Genomic DNA, 24,676 nt, shown 5'->3' on the forward strand with positions numbered 1-24,676 from the left:
AATGTGCAGTTCTACCAAGTCCCAAGAATCATTTTCTCCAAATGCCTTCATTTCTTCTTTCATCATGTAAAACCATATATTAGAATTACCACTTTCCATACCTTCATTGAAGTTTGCTGGTGCAAGCTCTTTATGGATTGCTTTTATTAGGCAAATTAATGAATTTGCTTCTTGAGACTGATGAGACTGGTACTCTAATTCATAGTCACTAAATTCTACTGGAGATTTATTTCACAAACTGGACATTGATTTGGTAACTCATTCAAATATTCTTGGTCACTAGTTGCTGTGGCTGTGCCCTCTTGTTTTGTGGTTCCTGGCTGGATGAAGAGAGGGTGGTATGATAGGTGGGTGGCCAGTTTGTTCTCACTACAACACAAAATGCATACCTGATTAAAGCACACATGGTTAAAATACACTTTATTACAGGAACAAATTGAGTACTTAATTTCAGTGATGTCAAATATGGTTAAAATACACTTTATTACAGGAACAAATTGAGTACTTAATTTCAGTGATGTAAAATCTGAAGTTCTGTGGTTAAAAGCAATCAAATATCATGTACTAATTATTGAATCTTGTCTGTGTCCATATCACAACTATATACAATGGCTAACATTCCCTCACAGGTAGCTAAAGTGTGAGGTGACAACTATCACTGTGGAAGACTAGAGCCCAGTGCAGCGTATGAGGTGCAATGCAAAATGAGTCCTGATGTGACACACTGAGATACTGAGTGAGAGATTGAGACAGCTCAGTCAGCAGCGGCAGCCTAAATGCATGCTGTCCAGTGGGTGTTGTTGATGCATAGCCTGGGGGCGTGTCTTGGTCTTCTCTTGTCTTACGCGTACTTAGTTCAGTGCCTGGTATATGAAGTTTCCTAGTGCCAATTGGTGTGCTAGCAAAAGTGTATGCCAGCACACTCCTCCCCCCCCCACCCCCACCCTCCGAAACACCGCACTGTTGTCATATACTAGAGATGCGAACGATAACAGGGGGGACAGAAAGCTGAATGTAGAGATGAGACGGGAGCTGTAGCTATGGAGAATGGCATACTCCCAGCCATATGCCACCATCTGGCTTGTGAGAGCAGAGGAAAGTCCTCCCAAAAACACCGTTCAGGATACACATCCAGTCCTGGGGGTGTCTTCTGGGGTGATGAGGTGACGGCGATGGTCCATCAGGTCAGAGAGTGGCAATGGTGGTGGCGAGGGCACAACGTCCATTGGGTTGTCATGGGGTGCCGTGGAAAAAGGCTTGTGTTTCCATGAGGCCATGGATCTGGGGGAAGAAAAGCAGCAGAATCACAGGGCAAATGACAAATGCAAATTTAATTCTGGTGACAGTGCTGCAAACCGTCGTGATTTGCAGTTAGATAAATATATGTGCCAATGCATTTCTGGACCTCACCTCACTCCCAGCACTGACATTGACCAGAAACTCAGTAAAGAACAAGATCACATCGCACAAAGCAATACTTGTGAACCATCCGCAGCACCAGATGCTGCCCTGGGAAGAGCAAGTGGAGCAGCATCCGATGGCTGCGGCCATGCTGAAGTTCTGCCGGTGATCATCTGTCATGTGGATGGGAGGGATAGGAGGCAAAAAAGAGTTTCAGTGCCTGTTACCATATGCGGGAGGTGCAAAGCTTGGTTATCTGTTGTTTAAAAGTGCGTATGAAGCATTTTGCTTCTCCATTGGAGTGGGGGTAGATCTGAATGCTATTTCATTCACAAAACTGTTCAAAGCCATAGTCACGTGACATGAACTGAACTCCATTGTCCTTAACAATGACTTTAGGTAATCCTTCAATGCAAAAAATTGAGGACAACACTTGAATGGTGCTACATGACATGGTGAGTTCATAGGCACAGCAAATTGGAAATTGCTAAAAGAGTCGACCACTATGAGCCAACGAGTGTTCCAAAATGGTCCTGGAAAGTCTATGTACACTTGTTGCCATGGGGATTGAGTCTTAGGTCAAGCTGAGAATGTCTGTGGTGAAGTGGATAGGTTTTCCATGTATGCATGACACTGTGATATCATCCGTTCAATGTGGGCTCCCTGTTCTGCAAAGTACAGTGCCGGCACGCTAACTGTTTAGTGTGAAAAATTCCCCAATGTCCTTGGTGAAGCAGTTGTAACACATTGTTTTGCAACACTACGGGAATGAGTACACGCAAATTGTACTACAATTACACCTCGTTGTACTGAAAGGTTATGTCAACGAGCAAAGTATCGGTGCACTACTGCATTCTGAATACTGTTTAATAAGCAAGACCAAGACATCAAATGTAACAAAAAAAAATCTCCAGATCAGAGTCCACTTCTGTGGCCTGTGCAATTTTTCTGTAATTGAATGGAAAAGCTTACAGCAATTCAGAGTCCTGTGCAGTGATCTGGCAACAAGATGTGTCAGAGGAATCAAAATCAGAGTCAGGACTGATCAGAAGGTGAGAAAGGGTGTCAACACTGCCATGCTTTTCCATAGGTCTCTATACAATTTCATACTGATACTGGGATAGAAGCAAAGCCCAACGTTGCGGCTTTGATGGATGAAATAAAGGCTGCAAAGGCTTGTGATCTGTCACTAAGTAGAACTTTCAACCAAACACATAGAGATGGGATTTCGTCACACTATACACAATAGTGAGAGCTTCTTTTTCAATTTGTGAATAACTGCACTGTGTTTGAGTTAACAACTTTTGAGGCAAAAGCAATAGGTCTGTAATGTGCACCAAAAATGCAGCATTGATTCTGTAAGAGGAAGCGTCTACTTGCAAAACCACTGGTTTGGCAGGATCAAAATGTACTAAACATCTGTCACTGAGCAAGGCATTTTTGAGTTTCTGAAATGTGTTGTGACACTCTTTGGTTCACATGAAACACACATTTTTCCTTTTCAAGCAATGCAATGGAGCCACAATCTGTGAAGTGTTCAGAATGAAACAAATGTACTATATCAACTTGCCCAGCACTTACTTCAGTTCTGATACATGGTGAGGAACATGCAGGTCATGGATTGCAAGCAAGTGAGATTGGAGGGGTGCACATCCTAACTGTTTATCACATTACCTAAGTACAGTAGTTCCGTCTGAAAAAAGTTATACTTTTTGACACAACCCTTGAGTCCTGCATCTGACAATACTCGAAAAAGAGTACACTAATTGGCAATGAGTTCCTCTGGCATATGACGTGAGATGACAATGTGGTCAAGCTAGTTAAACAGAATGGCACTTGAGCAGGCAGCACTTCCAAGTAAAGTTAAAAAATGGTGGGTACGGAACCGGTGTCAAAGGGCAAATGCAAAAACCTGAATAGGCCTAAGTGTGTAATAACAACAAACACTTTCTGTGATTCTTCTTCTAGTGGTATTTGCAAATAAGCGTCACACAAATCTATCTTACAAAATGAACAGCCTGCACCAAGCCTGTCCATAAGTTCCTCAGTGCAAGGCAATGGATAACTGTCAGTTATTGTCTGTGGATTGACAGTAGTTTTGAAGTCAACACAAATGTGAATGCAACCAGAAGACTTGGGAATCGAAACCAACGGACTTGTCCACTAAGTAGTTGCATTGGAGCAACCACACCATGGTCTTGTAATTCTTTTAATTCACTGGCTACTTTGTCTCGTAAAGTAACGGGAATGGGCTGAGCCTGGCAAAACTTAGGCTGTGCATTGTCTTTCAGCATAATGTGCACTACAAAATTATTAGCTTTTCCAACTACATCAGAAGAGGATTCAGCAAATACCTTAAGCAAACTAGCTACACTGTCTTTTGGATTAAAAGCAGTCACTGAAAGTACATTGCCTTGGATGTTAAGATCAAACAAGTCAAATGAAGCTAAGCCAAAAAATTTTCACTGTCTCTTGATTGCAACACAGTAAATTTCACTGTCATCATGAGAGATTTGTAACTGGCAGGCAAACTACACTGTCCAAGTACTGGGGTTTCCTGTCTGTTGTATGCAGTGAGGTGCATGCTAGATTTTGACAGGTGTGGTGAGCCTAACCATTTGTATGTGGCATGATTAAGCAAACATACAGAAGCACCTGTATCCAATTGAAAGTCAACACAATGGCCAGCAATTTGTTGTGTTACAAATAGTTTGTTGGAATGGTGTCACACTGTACTGGGGCGAGATGAGGGCACAACCTTGCTTGAATTACCGCTAGAACCTGTAGTCAGTTTTGAAAACACTGCATTCATAGAATATGCACGAGACCTGATGTTACAAGAGTGGGCAGAATTGGCATTCTTTTGCTGTTGCAAGCAGACTGCTGGACATGGCTTTTCTTTCTACATGATTAACATGTCACATTCCATGACGAGCAGTCTTGCCACTTATGGAAAGCAAAACAGCAAGGGCAAGACTTCACTACATATATGGGCCTGGCTACTTGTTTACAAAGCTGTCTGCACATCTGTGTGAGCACTCATTGTGGTGGCTGGGTAGGGCAGTCACGGGCAAGAGGTAACTCAACGCGACAAATTGGGTTCTGATAAAATTTATTGGCAACTATGGTGCCAGAAACAAATTGTTCTAATATTTGCGACACTTGATGAAGCAAGGAATCTGAGTACTTGAGAATCTGTTCTCTAATTCTGCTATCAGGGACATTGTATGTGACTGCATCAAGGATCATCATGTAACTATAAAAGTTACCACAGTTACACTTGAATTTACACTTCCTAGTGAGACCCCGTAATTTGGTATACCACTGATGGTACATCTGTTCTGGCTTTTTCTTAAGGCAAAAGAACTTAAATCTGGCTGCTGCAACCTGAATCTGCTGTTCATAATATTGACTTAATGCACTTACTGCTTCATCATAGTAGAGTGCATCAGGAGATGACTTAGGGAAGAGTTTTTGAATTGAGTGAAACACAGGGGTTCCCGTGACAGACAGAAATAATGAGATTTTACAGTACCCTGAATTCGATGGACTTGACAGAGGGCCTGGAACTGGGTGAGATACTCAAACAATTCCTCTTCATTTTCATCAAAGTGCCAAAACAATGGAATGTTGTTTGGTGGCACTTGTTGGAGCGGTTGGTTGGTTGGTTGGGCAGCCAATACATCTTGTGCAGCAGGCAATTGCTGTACAGTAGACAGCAATGCAGCAGTTTGCTGGGTCTGAAACTGAAAAATCTGATTTAGTTCCAGAGCAGGAGCAGTCTGTGGCTGAGGTGCGAGGGCAGGGGTTGGAGGGGGCGGGTAGCCATTCTAATGCTAACAAATTATAGCAAAATATGAAAAGACAAATAGAAAAGCAATGTGCAAAGCCTCTGGAAAGAGAAATAGATTACTTCTGCAGCTCCCCTCCTGTAACACATGCAACAATGAGAACAAATTACCAAACAATCTGAAGTACTGTGGTTAACAGCAATCAAATATCATATACTAATTCTTGAATCTTGTTCATGTCCATATCACAACCATATACATATATAGCATTCCCTCACAGTTATCTAAGATGCGAGGCAGCAGCTATCACTGTGAGAGATGAGCCCAGTGCGACGTATTGAGGTGCAATGCGAACTGAGTCCCAATGACATGCGGAGATAGTGAGTGAGGGACTGAGACAGCTTGGTCGGTGGCAGCAGTGTATATGTACGCTGCCCATGGGGCATTATCAGCGCATAGTTTGGGGGCACATCTTGCTCTTCTCTTGTCACATGTACGCTTAGTTGCTGAACTAAATTCTATACAATGTTTCCTAGTGCTAGTGTGCTGCCGAAGGCATTCACCAGCACACTACTGTCAATTTCATCAACAGTAGATTCACTTTCCTCTCCTATTTCTTCAGGTATGAAATTAAATTCCAATTCAATCAAATTTCTAGCTGTATGTAGCTTTTCTAGGTGAAAATCAACATTTTTGTGATTTCATCACATGATATTTTGATGGAATCCACACTTTGTAACCATCTTTATCATTAACATAGCCAATGAAATGCCCAGATATAGCTTTGTCATTGAACTTAAAACAAAATTTCTTTGACAATTAAAAATAGCATTTTGATCCAAAAATGCATAGATGGCTGAAACTCTTAAACACTTTACCAATGCACAATTCCAGTGGTGTTTTACCTTAAACAATTGACTTCACAGTATGATTGAATAGAAAAACAGATGTTATGTTAGTTAGTTAGTTGGTTGCATGTTCCATTGATCAACTGCACGGTATGGTAACCACGGAAATGGAAATGAGCGTTTGGCGTCATTGGCCGGGAGGCCCATTACGGGGCAGGTCCAGTCATCTTGGTGCAGGTCTTATTACATTCGACACCACATTGGGCGACCTGCACGCCAGATGGGGGATGAAATGATGATGAACATAACACAACACAACACCCAGTCACTGAGTGGAGAAAATCCCCGATCCAGCCGGGAATCGAACCCCGGCCCTTTAATGGCAGCCATTGTGATGTGGAATGTGTCAAGTGCACAAGAAATACACATATGAATCAATTTTTTTAAATATATATATATATACATTACAGTACAGTGTTAAAGATTAATATTTCTATTATTTACCCCATTCCCTTAAATGGCACAACATGCATATACTAAATGGTTCAAATGGCTCTGAGCACTATGGGACTTAACATCTAAGGTCATCAGTCCCCTAGAACTTAGAACTACTTAAACCTAACTAACCTAAGGACATCACACACATCCATGCCCAAGGCAGGATTTGAACCTGCGACCTGAGCGGTCACGCGGTTCCAGACTGAAGCGCCTAGACCGCATGGCCACACCGGCCACTATATTTACAGATTTATTTATACCTATCCAAGAATTCATCTGTGGTATAGAAGGAGTTGTCAAGGAGATATGATTTCAATCTATTTTTGATGCTATTACTGCTGTCTATCAGACATTTTACTTCATCTGGAAATTTGTCAAAAATTTTTATAACAGAATTTTTTACCCCTTTCTGTGCCAAAGATAGGTTGAGTAAAGGATAGTGTAAGTCTTTTTTGTTTCTGGTATCATAATCATGAATATCACTGTTGTTTTTAAACTGATCCATGTTGTTGAGAACAAATTTCATTAGTGAGTAAATGTACTGCGAGGCCGTTGTAATAATTCCCAATCTTTTAAAAAGATGCCTACAAGATGTGTGGCTATGAACCCCACACATTATTCTAACCACTTTCTTTTGAGCAGTGAATACTTTTTGTGTAAGTGTTGAGTTACCCTAAAATATTATTCTGTATGATATCAGAGAGTGAAAGTATGCAAAGTATGTTAGCTTACTAATTGTATATCCTTAAAATTGGCAATTATTCTGATTGCAAAAGTTGCTGAACCTAATCACTTTAGAAGATCCAAAATATGAATTTTCCAATTAAGATTCTCATCTATATATACACCCAAAAACGTAGTATGCTCTACCCTGTCTACTGACTTCTGTTGATGTGTTATATTTATTGAAGGAATTGTACTTTTTGCAGCAGAAAATTGGATGTACTGTGTTTTTTCAAAGTTTAAAGCAAGCCAATTTGCAGAAAACCAATTAATGACTTTTCCAAAGACCTTATTTGTATCATTTTCAATTGGAGTTTCTTTTACTGGATAATAATGAAGTTTGAATCATCAGCAAACAGTGTCAGTTCAGCTTCTTGTTTCAGATAAGCAGGGAGGTCATTCACATATATCAAGAACAGAAGGGGATCCATGACTGAAACATGTGGAACACCTAATGTAATTTCACCCCAGTTAGGCGAAGTGGCAAACTTATTGAAATCGCTTGACCCATATAAAGAAACTTTTTGTTTCCTGTTCTGTAGGTATGACTTAAACCACTCACATGCTATTCCATTTATACCATAGAATTGTAATTTCTGTAACATAATGTCATGGTTCCCACAGTCAAATGCTTTAGACAAGTCACAGAAAATTCCTACTGGTGACATTTTACTATTTAAAGACTCTATTATGAGAACAGTGAAAATGTGTATTGTTGTCTCAGTGGAACAGCATTTTTGAAATCTGAACTGTGATGTACTAAGTATCCCATTACTGTTGAGATGGCTAACCACTTGAGTACATTACTTTCTCGAAGATTTTTGAAAATGCTGTAAGCAAGGATACTGGCCAGTAATTATTGACATCTGTTGTGGCCCCTTTTTTTGTAGAGAGGCCTGACAATGGCATATTTTAACCTGTCTGGGAAAATCCCTTGAGTTAGTGATGCACTACATATGTGACTCAGAATATCAGCTGTAATTGCTCCACATTGTTTTAATATTGTATTAGAGATGTCATCTACTCCAACAGAATATTTATTTTTCAAAGATTTAATGAAATTGAAATTTGTGGTAAGTCCCTATGGGACCAAACTGCTAAGGTCATCGGTCCCTAGGCTTACATACTACTTAAACTAACTTACGCTAAGGACAACACACACATCCATGCCTGAGGGAGGACTCAAACCTCTGACTGGGGAGCCAAAAGATTTAATAATTTTACTTATTTCACAAGAGGTTGTTAGGTGAAACTTAATCTGACAAAAAATTTTCAAAACTGACTTCTATGTACTGCCTGGCTTTTTCTTTTGAACTGTTCTCACCAATTTTTTCTCCTACACTTAGCTATTTCAGTACTGTTGGTTAGGATGGTCTCATTCTCTTTAATAGTAATACTACTTACCCCAGTGGTTACTTTTCCTGTCTCACTTCTAACGATATTCCATATTGATTTGATTTTATTGCCGGAGTTGTTAATTTCTTCTCTAAAACACAAATTTCTTGATTTCCTTACAGCTTTACTCAATGTATTACAATAATTTTTATAGTGTAAAACTACTATCGGATCTTTATCTAGTTCTTGCTGTCTCATACAGTTTTCTTTTTCTTTCTGAAGACACTTTAATATCTGTAGTAATTCAAGGTTTCTTTGAAAAGTGTGTGGTGTTACTGTTATAACCTTTAATCACCAATAATTGCGTGGATATTCAAACACACTCACTTAGAAACAATAGCTGGTTACATGATAACAACTCAGTATCTCTTATTCGACTGCCGTGCCATGCCGTGACGTGCGGCCAGCGCCGTTCGTAGCTAGGTGGCGCTCCTGCGCTCAGCCGAGTTGCGGAGCGCCTCTATCGCTGTTTGTGCGTACTGTCGTGGCGGCACTGTAAATGTCATGGCACTGTCACAACACTTTTCCCCCCTTGAAAAAAAAACACTCACTTCATTGGAGACATGGACAGTGCGGAGACATCCATGGCCTCTTGTGAGGCCCCGAGAAGATCCCACGGAGAGACACGAGAGTATGGTTGAAAATGTCCAGGACGGAAGCTCGTGCATGGAACGTGCCTCCTGGGCGAGATGATGGGTGAAAACTCTGGAGCAGCATCCATAGGTGTCGTGGACCTGGGGCTGTGCTCCAGCGAGATGGGTCCCGGAGAAGGCGGCATCGTGACTGGGGCTGGTTCCGGCGTACTCGGAAGCGGTAGCAATGTCGGCTGCAGCAACACATACGGTAGATCGGCAGCAGTGACAGGACTGGCATCTTGAGCTGGTGGAGGCGAAGGAAGGGGCGGTGAAACTGGCGTGGCCACCACTCGTGGGCGCATCTGGTCGTAATGGCGAACAACCATGCCGTCGTCCGTACGTATTTCACAAAGCCGGTGGCCACGAAGAGCCTTGACCACCCCTGGAATCCATTTAGGGCGAGATCCATACCCTCGTGCCCACACGTCGGCGCCCACCAAATATTTTCCCGCACTAGGGGACACAGCACAAGGCCTGGCAGGGTGAAGCAGGTGCAGTAGACTGCACGGTTGGCAGCCATGCAAGAGTTCAGCAGGGCTGCGATCACCCACAGGCATGAAGTGATAAGAACTCAGAAATTGCAGCAGAGCATCATCTGTGGAAAAATCACTAAGGAATTTTTTCATTTGGCTTTTGAAAGTGCGGACAAGGCGCTCGACCTCCCCATTCGATTGCGGATGGAAGGGCGGTGCTGTAACATAATGAATCCCTTGTCCAGTACAAAAATCACGGAAGGCCTGCGAAGAGAACTGAGGGCCATTGTCCGTGACGATCGTGGATGGAAGACCTTCTAGCGCAAAGATTTTGGACAAAGCCAGCGTCGTTGCCGCAGTGGTGGGCGACCGACATCGAACAACAAACGGAAACTTCGAGAAGGCGTCAATCAACAGTAGCCAATAAGTACCGAGGAAGGGGCTGGCAAAGTCAGCGTGCACCCGTTCCCATGGCTGCACCGGATCAGGCCACAGAGAGGGCATTGTACGAGATGCAGCCAGTTGTGAAGCACACTGACCACACGCAGCAACCATGTGGGCAATGTCCGAATCAATACCGGGCCAATAAACGTGTCTGTGGGCCAGGGACTTAGTCCGAGAAATACCCCAATGGCCTTCATGCAACAGTTTGAGAACATCTTTGCGAAGAGAGGCTGGCACCATGACCCGTGGAGATGTGGCATCCGTGGCCAGAAGAACAACACCATCATGAACAGACAGACGAAGGCACAAGGCATGGTAGTTGCGAAGGGGATCCAATGCCTGGCCCTTGGTCCTGTCCGGCCAACCCCGTTGAACAAAACCGATCACCTGACGCAGGACCAGGTCCCGCGCAGTAGCCGACGCTACCTGCGAACCTGTAAGTGGAAAACCCTCGACCGCACGACGTTCTTCCTCATCAATGTGGAAACAGAGTAGGTCATCACGATCAAAAACCGGGTTGGGGCCCATCGGCAATCGCGACAATGCGTCAGCATTGGTGTGTTGGGCCGTGGGGTGGTAGTGAATCTCATAGTGAAAATGAGACAAGTATAAGGCCCAACGCTGCAGGCGGTGAGCTGCCTTATCTGGAAGCGACGCTGATGGGCTGAACAGAGAGACCAGCGGCTTGTGGTCGGTGATGAGGTGAAACTTAGAATCATACAAAAAACACTGAACTTTTTTAGAGCATAAATGATAGCGAGCGCCTCCTTTTCGATTTGAGAGTAATGCTGTTGCGCATCGTTGAGGGTCTTGGAAGCATAGGCAATGGGTTGTTCTGACCCATCCTCATACCGATGGGCAAGAACAGCCCCTAGGCCATACTCTGACGCGTCAGTCGCCAGAACCAAGTGCTGACCCGGACGGAATGTGGCAAGACAAGGCACTGACTGCAAATGAGCCTTCAGGCAGACAAAAGCCTGCTCACACTCGATGGACCAACAGAAAAGGACGTTTTTGTGTAACAGCTGATGCAGAGGATGAGCTACCGCCGCCGTGGATGGAATGAATTTGTAATAATAAGCAATCTTGCCTAGAAACGCCTGAAGTTCTTTGACGGTAGACGGCCGGTGCAGAACATTAATGGCCGCAATGTGCTGACGTAGAGGACGTATACCCTCACGGGACAAGTGGAAACCAAGATACAGAATGGAGGGTTGGAAGAACTGTGACTTGTCCAGATTGCACCTTAACCCAGCCGAATGCAAAACCCGAAACAGGGAACCCAAATTGCGAAGGTGCTCCTCAGTGGAGGCCCCCGTGACAACAATGTCATCCAGATAGTTTATGCAGACGGGAACAGAAGCTGTGAGCTGTTCCAAAAACCGCTGAAAAATGGCTGGCGTGCTAGCGACGCCAAATGGTAACCGCTGGTACTGATACAACCCACAAGGAGTGTTGATGACGAGAAATTCCTTGGAAGAAGCATCCAATGGCAACTGATGGTACGCCTCCAATAAGTCAAGTTTGGAAAAGAACTGGCCCCCAGCGAGCTTAGTAAATAACTCCTCAGGACGGGGAAGAGGATAAGTGTCAATGAGGCTCTGAGCATTGACAGTGGCTTTAAAATCACCACACAATCGCAGACTCCCATTTGGTTCAGAAACCACCATGATGGGCGATGCCCATTCGCTGGAGGTAACAGGAAGGAGAATCCCTGAAGCTGTTAACCTGTCTATCTCAGCCTTGACAGGTACACGCAACGCCACCGGAATAGGGCGTGCCCGGAAAAACTTAGGGCGAGCTGTAGGTTTAAGAGTAATGTGGGCTTCAAAATCCTTGGCACGACCCAGACCAGCAGAGAACACGGACGAAAATTCAGAACACAATCCATCCAGCTGTTGATACGGAATATCCTCAGATATGAGGTGCACATCATCATCAATGGAGAACCCGAACAACTGGAAAGCATCATAACCGAACAGGTTCTCAGTGCCCGCATAATCCACCACATAAAACGTGAGGGGCCTAACAACAGACTTGTAGGCAGTGGAAGCATCAAACTGGCCAATGATAGGAATTTTCTGTTTATTATAAGTTCTCAGATTTCGTGTAACTGGAGACAAGGGAGGGGAGCCCAACTCCAAATACGTGCGAGAATTAATGAGAGTTACTGTAGAGCCAGTGTCCACTTGCATGCGAATGTCTTTATACATAACACGAACAGTAACAAACAACTTATTTGTTTGAGAAAGCACACAATTAACATCCATGTCCAATGCCTCGTCCTCGTCGACAGGAACGCTAGGGGACTGACACACAGAAGCAATGTGGCCTTTTTTCCTACAGGAATTACACATGGCCCAACGTTTTTGACACACGGCCCTGTCATGCTGTATGAAACAACGTGGACAAGAAGGAAGTGCGGAACGAACCTGCTTCTGTGGTTGCTGTTTTCGCTGCGAGCGATGCGGCCCAATGCGACATTGTTTACATGAGTGAACCGCCGCCACATCTTCGTTCTCCTGTGAAACAGGCAAATTGTCTGTGTTGAAAGTTGACTGTACAGTGCCTACATCACACCACACGTCTATTTGCGTGCCAGCAGCGTGAGACACTTCAAAGGATTGAGCGATGCTTAGAACTTCTGACAATGACGGGTTTGGCAGTTGTAGGGCACGTTGCCCAACTTCTTTATCAGCAGCAAGACGTAGAATAGCATCCCTAACCATTGAATCAGCATAAGGCTCATGATGAGTGTCCGTGACAAACTGACATTTCCTACTCAGACCGTGTAGTTCCGCCGCCCAAGCCCGGTAAGATTGATGGGGCTGTTTACGACACCGGTAGAACGCCACGCGGGCGGCAACGACGTGGGTGTTTTTTCGGTAATAGTTACATCTACATATACATTTATACTCTGCAAGCCACCCAACGGTGTGTGGCAGAGGGCACTTTACATGCCACTGTCATTACCTCCCTTTCCTGTTCCAGTCGCGTATGGTTCGCGGGAAGAACGACTGTCTGAAAGCCTCCGTGCGCGCTCTAATCTCCCTAATTTTACATTCGTGATCTCCTTGGGAGGTATAAGTAGGGGGAAGCAATATATTCGATACCTCATCCAGAAACGCACCCTCTCGAAACCTGGCGAGCAAGCTACACCGCGATGCAGAGCGCCTCTCTTGCAGAGTCTGCCACTTGAGTTTATTAAACATCTCCGTAACGCTATCACAGTTACCAAATAACCCTGTGATGAAACGCGCCACTCTTCTTTGGATCTTCTCGATCTCCTTGGTCAACCCGATCTGGTACGGATCCCACACTGATGAGCAATACTCAAGTATAGGTCGAACGAGTGTTTTGTAAGCCACCTCCTTTGCTGATGGACTACATTTTCTAAGCACTCTCCCAATGAATCTCAACCTGGTACCCACCTTACCAACAATTAATTTTATATGATCATTCCACTTCAAATCGTTCCGTACGCATACTCCCAGATATTTTACAGAAGTAACTGCTACCAGTGTTTGTTCCGTTATCATATAATCATACAATAAAGGATCCTTCTTTCTATGTATTCGCAATACATTACATTTGTCTATGTTAAGGGACAGTTGCCACTCCCTGCACCAAGTGCCTATCCACTGCAGATCTTCCTGCATTTCGCTACAATTTTCTAATGCTGCAACTTCTCTGTATACTACAGCATCATCCGCGAAAAGCCGCATGGAACTTCCGACACTATCTACTAGGTCATTTATATATATTGTGAAAAGCAATGGTCCCATAACACTCCCCTGTGGCATGCCAGAGGTTACTTTAACGTCTGTAGACGTCTCTCCATTGATAACAACATGCTGTGTTCTGTTTGCTAAAAACTCTTCAATCCAGCCACACAGCTGGTCTGATATTCCGTAGGCTCTTACTTTGTTTATCAGGCGACAATGCGGAACTGTATCGAACGCCTTCTGGAAGTCAAGAAAAATAGCATCTACCTGGGAGCCTGTATCTAATATTTTCTGGGTCTCATGAACAAATAACGTGAGTTGGGTCTCACACGATCGCTGTTTCCGGAATCCATGTTGATTCCTACATAGTAGATTCTGGGTTTCCAAAAACGACATGATACTCGAGCAAAAAACATGTTCTAAAATTCTACAACAGATCGACGTCAGAGATATAGGTCTATAGTTTTGCGCATCTGCTCGACGACCCTTCTTGAAGACTGGGACTACCTGTGCTCTTTTCCAATCATTTGGAACCCTCCGTTCCTCTAGAGACTTGCGGTACACGGCTGTTAGAAGAGGGGCAAGTTCTTTCGCGTACTCTGTGTAGAGTCGAATTGGTATCCCGTCAAGTCCAGTGGACTTTCCTCTGTTGAGTGATTCCAGTTGCTTTTCTATTCCTTGGACACTTATTTCGATGTCAGCCATTTTTTCGTTTGTGCGAGGATTTAGAGAAGGAACTGCAGTGCGGTCTTCCTCTGTGAAACAGCTTTGGAAAAAGGTGTTTAGTATTTCAGCTTTACGCGTGTCATCCTCTGTTTCAATGCCATTATCATCCCGGAGTGTCTGGATATGCTGTTTCAAGCCACTTACTGATTTAACGTAAGACCAGAACTTCCTAGGATTTTCTGTCAAGTCGGTACATAGAATTTTACTTTCGAATTCACTGAACGCTTCTCGCATAGCCCTCCTTACGCTAACTTTGACATCGCTTAGCTTCTGTTTGTCTGAGAGGTTTTGGCTGCGTTTAAACTTGGAGTGAAGCTCTCTTTGCTTTCGCAGTAGTTTCCTAACTTCGTTGTTGTACCACGGTGGGTTTTTCCCGTCCCTCACAGTTTTACTCGGCACGTGCCTGTCTAAAACGCATTTTACGATTGCCTTGAACTTTTTCCATAAACACTCAACATTGTCAGTGTCGGAACAGAAATTTTCGTTTTGATCTGTTAGGTAGTCTGAAATCTGCCTTCTATTACTCTTGCTAAACAGATAAACCTTCCTCCCTTTTTTTATATTCCTGTTAACTACCATATTCAGGGATGCTGCAACGGCCTTATGATCACTGATTCCCTGTTCTGCACTTACAGAGTCGAAAAGTTCGGGTCTGTTTGTTATCAGTAGGTCCAAGATGTTATCTCCACGAGTCGGTTCTCTGTTTAATTGCTCGAGGTAATTTTTGGATAGTGCACTCAGTATAATGTCACTCGATGCTCTGTCCCTACCACCCGTCCTAAACATCTGAGTGTCCCAGTCTATATCTGGTAAATTGAAATCTCCACCTAAGACTATAACATGCTGAGGAAATTTATGTGAAATGTATTCCAAATTTTCTCTTAGTTGTTCTGCCACTAACGCTGCTGAGTCGGGAGGTCGGTAAAAGGAGCCAATTATTAACCTAGCTCGGTTGTTGAGTGTAACCTCCACCCATAATAATTCACAGGAACTATCCACTTCTACTTCACTACAGGATAAACTACTACTAACAACGACGAACACTCCACCACCAGTTGCATGCAATCTATCCTTCCTAAACACCATCTGTACCTTTGTAAAAATTTCGGCAGAATTTATCTCTGGCTTAAGCCAGCTTTCTGTACCTATAACGATTTCAGCTTTGGTGCTTTCTATCAGCGCTTGAAGTTCCGGTACTTTACCAACGCAGCTTCGACAGTTGACAATTACAATACCGATTGCTGCTTGGTCCCCGCATGCCCTGACTTTGCCCTGCACCCGTTGAGGCTGTTGCCCTTCCTGTACTTGCCCAAGGCCATCTAACCTAAAAAACCGCCCAGCCCACGCCACACAACCCCTGCTACACGTGTAGCCACTTGTTGCGTGTAGTGGACTCCTGACCTATCCAGCGGAACCCGAAACCCCACCACCCTATGGCGCAAGTCGAGGAATCTGCAGCCCACATGGTCGCAGAACCGTCTCAGCCTCTGATTCAGACCCTCCACTCGGCTCTGTATCAAAGGTCCGCAGTCAGTCCTGTCGACGATGCTGCAGATGGTGAGCTCTGCTTTCATCCCGCTAGCGAGACTGGCAGTCTTCACCAAATCACATAGCCGCCGGAAGCCAGAGAGGATTTCCTCCGATCCATAGCAACACACATCATTGGTGCCGACATGAGCGACCACCTGCAGATGGGTGCACCCTGTACCCTTCATGGCATCCGGAAGGACCCTTTCCACATCTGGAATGACTCCCCCCGGTATGCACACGGAGTGCACATTGGTTTTCTTCCCCTCTCTTGCTGCCATTTCCCTAAGGGGCCCCATTACGCGCCTGATGTTGGAGCTCCCAACTACCAGTAAGCCCACCCTCTGCGACCGCCCGGATCTTGCAGACTGAGGGGCAACCTCTGGAACAGGACAAGCAGCCATGTCAGGCCAAAGATCAGTATCAGCCTGAGACAGAGCCTGAAACCGGTTCGTCAGACAAACTGGAGAGGCCTTCCGTTCAGCCCTCCGGAATGTCTTTCGCCCCTTCCACACCTTGAGACGACCTCCCACTCTACCACAGGTGAGGGATCAGCCTCAATGGGGGCAGTATCCCGGGCAACCACAGTCGTAGTCTGATCGGGGGATGCGTGGGACGAGCTGGCCGTCCCCGACAAACCCCCATCCGGACCCCCACAGTGATGCCCATTGGCAACAGCCTCAAGCTGTGTGACCGAAGCCAACACTGCCTGAAGCTGGGAGCGAAGGGATGCCAACTCAGCCTGCATCCGAACACAGCAGTTGCAGTCTCTATCCATGCTAAAAACTGTTTTGCAAAGAACGTCTGAACTAATCGACAGAGAGCGCAAACAAATCGACAAAATTAAACGGTTATTAAAATACAAGATTGCCTAGTAAATGCAGTAATGCTGCTACTTGCACACTGCTGACACACTGCTCGACAGCGGAAGGAGACTACGCGATTTAACACTATTCAGGTACTAAAACGCGATGCTACAACTCTCAAATACTATAATACGCCCGAAATTTATGAATTAAACAATGCAAGTACCAAAAACACGCAAAGAAATTAAGAATTAAACTATGTAAGAAATGAGTGAGCTAGGAGTATACGACTTGCTGCTGCAGCTGCTTATCCAACGGCGGCAGGGAGCACACAATAAGTCACACATTTCTTGGAAGGACAGAGAGGCAGGTTCCCGCAGAGGGGCTAAATGAGATAGCAGCTGATAGATCCGTGGGGAAATCCAAGGTAGAAATAACGACTTACACATAGGAGCATCGACAACGCTGAAAGCCAAGAAGTGTTGCCGCAAATGCTTCTCATAATCCTTCCAGTCTTTAGCGGCCTTGTCGTAAGGAGGGAATGGAGGCAGAGAAGAGGAAGACAGACGATGAGTAAGCGACGTCGACAATGCCTGAATAGCAGCCGTCAGCTGTGTTTGTTGTGCCTGAATAGCAGCCGTCAGCCGTGTTTGTTGTTCAATGAGTACTTGCATAAGCTGCTCCATGTCTGCCCCGTCACAAACACACAAATCCACAACGCAGTGAAAATATACCACCCTCGTCGCCAAAAAGTGTTATAACCTTTAATCACCAATAATTGCGTGGATATTCAAACACACTCACTTGGAAACAATAGCTGGTTACATGATAACAACTCAGTATCTCTTATTCGACTGCCGTGCCGTGACGTGCGGCCGGCGCCGTTTGTAGCTACGTGGCGCTCCCGCGCTCAGCCGAGTTGCGGAGCGCCTCTATCGCCGTTTGCGCATACTGTCATGGCGGCACTGTAAATGTCGTGGCACTGTCACAACAGTTACATTTAGTAATTTTCTTTGGGAAACAATGTTCAAAAAGGGATGTAAATTTATCAAGAAATATGTTGCATTTATCATTAGCATTTGGCTCATTATATACATCTCCCCAATTAACATTTCTTAACCTTTCTCTGAAGTGCTCTATAGATACTGGGTAAAGCAACCTCATTCTTTTACTTAATGGCTTCTGAATGGTACACCCTGTTACATTTTGTAAGTTAATCAGTTGTGCATCATGGTCTGACACTCTATTTACCATGGGGAAAACGTGTTTGATGTAATCCTCTTTCTGTACAAAAACATTTTCTATTAGAGTGCTACTGTCTTGAGTTATACGTGTAGGGAAATTGACCACTGATTCTAAGTCATATGTTGTTAATATCACTTCTAGTTCAATTTTCCTGTCAGAATTACTTAGAGTGTTTACATTGAAATCACCACAGATTAATAGCTTCTTCTTTTTGTCTGACAGACAGCATAATAGGTGTTGTGTCACATGCATGAGCCCATAATAGTTTAGGTAACTTGTTAGATGTTAACACCGAGCATGCTAATTCAACTACATGTCAATTTGCATATTCAGCAACACCATTTTGCTCAGGAGTGTCTGGAGATGTAAGACAAAACTCAATACCACAGTTTTGTAGCACTGCAGCTACTATGTTACAATTAAACTCTCCTCCACCATCAGACTTAAATACTGGGATTCTGAAGAATGTGATGCAACCCAGTGGTTTTGACTGATGACATCAGAAGTTACCAGACATGGTGTATTGGACGGATTTAACGGCAAAGACGAATGTTGGGAAACAAAGGAATGCAGGACAGAGAAAACAGATGGTAGACATATATTGTGTACAACCACATTTTGAACATAATGTTATGTATTATGTATAATGTTATGCATCCCCCCATGAACCATGGACCTTGCCGTTGGTGGGGAGGCTTGCGTGCCTCAGCGATACAGATGGCCGTACCGTAGGTGCAACCACAACGGAGGGGTATCTGTTGAGAGGCCAGACAAACATGTGGTTCCTGATGAGGGGCAGCAGCCTTTTCAGTAGTTGCAGGGGCAACAGTCTGGATGATTGACTGATCTGGCCTTGTAACATTAACCAAAACGGCCTTGCTGTGCTGGTACTGCGAACAGCTGAAAGCAAGGGGAAACTACAGCCGTAAATTTTCCCGAGGACATGCAGCTTTACTGTATGATTAAATGATGATGGTGTCCTCTTGGGTAAAATATTCCAGAGGTAAAATAGTCCCCCATTCGGATCTCCGGGAGGGGACTACTCAAGAGGACGTCGTTATCAGGAGAAAGAAAACTGGCGTTCTACGGATCGGAGCATGGAATGTCAGATCCCTTAATCGGGCAGGTAGGTTAGAAAATTTAAAAAGGGAAATGGATAGGTTAAAGTTAGATATAGTGTGAATTAGTGAAGTTCGGTGGCAGGAGGAACAAGACTTTTGGTCAGGTGATTACAGGGTTATAAATACAAAATCAAATAGGGGTAATGCAGGAGTAGGTTTAATAATGAATAAAAAAATAGGAGTGCGGGTTAGCTACTACAAACAGCATAGTGAACGCATTATTGTGGCCAAGATAGACACGAAGCCCACACCTACTACAGTAGTACAAGTTTATATGCCAACTAGCTCTGCAGATGATGAAGAAATTGATGAAATGTATGACGAGATAAAAGAAATTATTCAGGTAGTGAAGGGAGACGAAAATTTAATAGTCATGGGTGACTGGAATTCGTCAGTAGGAAAAGGGAGAGAAGGAAACATAGTAGGTGAATATGGATTGGGGGGAAGAAATGAAAGAGGAAGCCACCTTGTAGAATTTTGCACAGAGCATAACTTAATCATAGCTAACACTTGGTTCAAGAATCATAAACGAAGGTTGTATACCTGGAAGAATCCTGGAGATACTAAAAGGTATCAGATAGATTATATAATGGTAAGACAGAGAATTAGGAAACAGGTTTTAAATTGTAAGACATTTCCAGGGGCAGATGTGGATTCTGACCACAATATATTGGTTATGAACTGCAGATTGAAACTGAAGAAACTGCAAAAAGGTGGGAATTTAAGGAGATGGGACCTGGATAAACTGAAAAAAAAAAACAGAGGTTGTAGAGAGTTTCAGGAAGAGCATAAGGGAACAATTGACAGGAATGGGGGAAAGAAATACAGTAGAAGAAGAATGGGTAGCTCTGAGGGATGAAGTAGTGAAGGCAGCAGAGGATCAAGTAGGTAAAAAGACGAGGGCTAATAGAAATCCTTTGGTAACAGAAGAAATATTGAATTTAATTGATGAAAGGAGAAAATATAAAAATGCAGTAAATGAAGCAGGCAAAAAGGAATACAAACGTCTCAAAAATGAGATCGACAGGAAGTGCAAAATGGCTAAGCAGGGATGGCTAGAGGACAAATGTAAGGATGTAGAGGCTTGTCTCACTAGGGGTAAGATAGATACTGCCTACAGGAAAATTAAAGAGACCTTTGGAGATAAGAGAACCACTTGTATGAATATCAAGAGCTCAGATGGCAACCCAGTTCTAAGCAAAGAAGGGAAGGCAGAAAGGTGGAAGGAGTATATAGAGGGTTTATACAAGGGCAGTGTACTTGAGGACAATATTATGGAAATTGAAGAGGATGTAGATGAAGATGAAATGGGAGATAAGATACTGCGTGAAGAGTTTGACAGAGCACTGAAAGACCTGAGTCGAAACAAGGCCCCGGGAGTAGACAACATTCCATTAGAACTACTGATGGCCTTGGGAGAACCAGTCATGACAAAACTCTACCATCTGGTGAGCAAGATGTATGAGACAGGCGAAATACCCACAGACTTCAAGAAGAATATAATAATTCCAATCCCAAAGAAAGCAGGTGTTGACAAATGTGAAAATTACTGAACTATCAGTTTAATAAGTCACAGCTGCAAAATACTAACGCGAATTCTTTACAGACGAATGGAAAAACTGGTAGAAGCAGACTTCGGGGAAGATCAGTTTGGATTCCGTAGAAATGTTGGAACATATGAGGCAATACTAACCTTACGACTTATCTTAGAAGAAAGATTAAGAAAAGGCAAACCTACGTTTCTAGCATTTGTAGACTTAGAGAAAGCTTTTGGCAACATTAACTGGAATACTCTCTTTCAAATTCTGAAGGTGGCAGGGGTAAAATACAGGGGGCGAAAGGCTATTTACAATTTGTACAGAAACCAGATGGCAGTTATCAGAGTCGAGGGGCATGAAAGGGAAGCAGTGGTTGGGAAAGGAGTGAAGACAGGTTTGTAGCCTCTCCCCGATGTTATTCAATCTGTATATTGAGCAAGCAGTAAAGGAAACAAAAGAAAAATTCGGAGTAGGTATTAAAATTCATGGAGAAGAAGTAAAAACTTTGAGGTTCGCCGATGACATTGTAATTCTGTCAGAGACAGCAAAGGACTTGGAAGAGCAGTTGAACGGAATGGACAGTGTCTTGAAAGGAGGATATAAGATGAACATCAACAAAAGCAAAATGAGGATAATGGAATGTAGTCAAATTAAATCGGGTGATGCTGAGGGGATTAGATTAGGAAATGAGACATTTAAAGTAGTAAAGGAGTTTTGCTATTTAGGGAGTAAAATAATTGATGATGGTCGAAGTAGAGAGGATATAAAATGTAGACTGGCAATGGCAAGGAAATCATTTCTGAAGAAGAGAAATTTGTTAACATCGAGTATAGATTTAAGTGTCAGGAAGTCGTTTCTGAAAGTATTTGTATGGAGTGTAGTCATGTATGGAAGTGAAACATGGATGATAAACAGTTTGGACAAGAAGAGAATAGAAGCTTTCGAAATGTGGTGCTACAGGAGAATGCTGAAGATAAGGTGGGTAGATCACGTAACTAATGAGGAGGTATTGAATAGGATTGGGGAGAAGAGAAGTTTGTGGCACAACTTGACTAGAAGAAGGGATCGGTTGGTAGGACATGTTTTGAGGCATCAAGGGATCACAAATTTAGCATTGGAGGGCAGCGTGGAGGGTAAAAATCATAGAGGGAGACCAGAGACCAAGAGATGAATACACTAAGCAGATTCAGAAGGATGTAGGTTGCAGTAGGTACTGGGAGATGAAGAAGCTTGCACAGGATAGAGTAGCATGGAGAGCTGCATCAAACCAGTCTCAGGACTGAAGACCACAACAACAACAACAACAACATGTTATGTATATCGCTTCTTTGAGTCCCAGTATCCTATTGTTCAGTTGACTTATATAGCTCAACTGAAGAATGGGATACTAGTGCAAAAAAGAAAAAAAAAATGGAGAGATGTAACATTAGCATGGACTACCTCAGTTGACAGATATGAGCCCCTGAACTTCAGTTGATCTGTATAGGTTAACTGCAGTACGTGATACAAATTTAACACGTATCAACTTTTTCACCTTTGTTAGCACTTGCATCCTAATCTACAAATGACTTACGTAGGTCAACTTAAGTAAGGGGGACAAATTTTACAGTTGTTGCTTTTTTTGCCTCCACTACTACTAGCATCCTATTCTGCAGTTGATGCTAGTGAAGGTGAAAAGACTGAAATATGTAAAATTTGTCTCCCATACTAAAAACTAGGACACTAATGCTAGCAAAGACAAAAAACTGATGTACATAACATTGGCATCCTGTACCTCAGCTGAACTACACAAAGGCAAAAAAAGTGACATACATAAAATTGGCATCCCATACTTTTTTTGCCTTTGATAGTAATAGCATTGACTAAAAAGTATGGTAGTAGTACTAGCAATGGCGATAAAACTGACAACAGTAAAATTTGTATCCAGTACTTCAGTTGACCTACATAGGATACCAGTGCTAGTGAAGGCGAAAAACTCGACATATGTAAAATTTGTATACTGTGCTTCAGTTGACCTACATAGGTCAACTGATGAACAGGATACTACTGCTAGCGAAGACGAGAAAACCAACATTCTGTACCTCAATAGAATTATAAAGGTAGTAACCTATTCTTCAGTCGAGCTACATAAGTCAACTGAAGAACAGCAAACTAGTGCCAGCGAAATTGAAAAAAAGTACTGAATGAATTGGAACAAACAAACGTTTTAAATTAATACAAACGACAAAAATCGTACACAATGTCTGATCCTGTCTTTTAAAAACACATTGTTTTATTTCAATTTACAATGATGACCCTCACCACAGAAGACAACTGATTTATTATATATGACTCAAAAATAAAGATATTGATAGCTATGAATAAACTATGATGTTATTGGTCAAAGCTGATGGGTTGTATCCCATTCTTCAGTTGACCCGAAATACTTTTACCTTACGACCGAGAGCATCAGACTCCTTCAAAACTGTTTTTAAATTGTCACCCACTTCAGATTTATTTCACCTGAAATTATATCCAAACGAAATGAGAATACTTATCTTTGAAAATTACATAGGAACGAAAACCATTTCTAGAGTCAACAGACATTGGCCCATTAACATCTCCATTGATCAGCTCACTGACTGTTTGTGCATGATCTCTGTGATGGCTAAATCATTTGCAGTGGGATCTGCCAAGGACACATCCATCACAAAATGAAAGGCTATCAGAGCACTTAACTGATATACCGAAAAGAGAGAGCAAATCTTGTACCAGGTGTTTATCTTGATGAGTGAGTCTCTCATGCCAACATTGTAGATATTCTTCAAAAGTTGCTACATTAATCATTACTTGTGAATCGAGCACTCACACCTATTCATAATATATATTGAACCAACTAGTCTTCCTGTTGGGACTATTTCACTATGTCACCGAATGATAACTACTTTGTTATCATATGTCACATTATACCCACAATGTGCAGATTGACAGACACAGAAAATTTAGTGTCTGCCATCAGGTACATACCAGAAATTTTCAAGCAAAGCACATGTCCACCTTTTATTTATAAATCAGACAATGGAAAATCCAGGATGGAATGTAACAATATTATTAAAAGGAATGTTTCTACTCGCCATATAGCAGAGATGCTGAGTCGCAGATAGGCACAACATTAAGACTGTCACAAATAAGCTTTTGGCCAATAAAGCCTTCATCAAAATGGACTACACACACACACACACACACACACACACACACACACACACACACACACACACACACACACACACACACACATAAAATCATACAAAAAAAAAAATCATGCAAACGCAACACACACACACATGACTACAGTCTCTGGCAACTGAAGTCATACTACGAGCAGCAACATCAGTGCATCATGGCAGTGGTGGTGACTGGGTGGAGATAAGGAGAACACTGGGGTGGAGAGGGTGAGGGATAGTAGGGTAGGAGTGGCGGACAGTGAAGTGCTGATGAGGAGTGCACAGGGACGAGGTGGAGAGAGCATAGGGCAGCTATGTGCACTCAGGAGGTTGAACAAAGATCAGGGGAGAGGTGGAGAGGGGGGTCATGGGGTAGCAGAAAAGGAGAAAAGTAAACAGGCTGGGTGTAATGGTGGAATGAAGGCTGTATAGTGCTGGAATGGGAACAGGGAAGGGGCTGGAGCGGTGAGGATGACAACTAATGGAGGTTGAGGCCAAGGGATTATAGGAATGTAAAATGTATTGCAGGGAAAGTTCCTACCTGTGAAATTCAGAAAAGCTGGTGTTGGTGGCAAGT

At 43.3% G+C, this 24,676-nt stretch overlaps 1 protein-coding gene and 1 long non-coding RNA gene across 5 annotated transcripts in view; one reads left to right on the forward strand and one right to left on the reverse strand.

Annotated features, from left to right (window-relative positions):
- Positions 1–24,676, forward strand: part of LOC126253191 (uncharacterized) — a 181,147-nt gene that overhangs the window by 101,892 nt on the left and 54,579 nt on the right. The gene's annotated exons all lie outside the window — the stretch shown is intronic.
- On the reverse strand, positions 199–5,067 carry LOC126253193 (uncharacterized). The gene is made up of 2 exons (XR_007545916.1): positions 4,937–5,067; positions 199–369 (listed from the first exon to the last, which is right to left on the reverse strand). It is a non-coding gene; the product is annotated as an uncharacterized LOC126253193 (long non-coding RNA).

Source organism: Schistocerca nitens, chromosome 4 (genome assembly GCF_023898315.1).
Source record: "Schistocerca nitens isolate TAMUIC-IGC-003100 chromosome 4, iqSchNite1.1, whole genome shotgun sequence".
In the NCBI taxonomy this organism is placed as follows: domain Eukaryota; kingdom Metazoa; phylum Arthropoda; class Insecta; order Orthoptera; family Acrididae; genus Schistocerca; species Schistocerca nitens.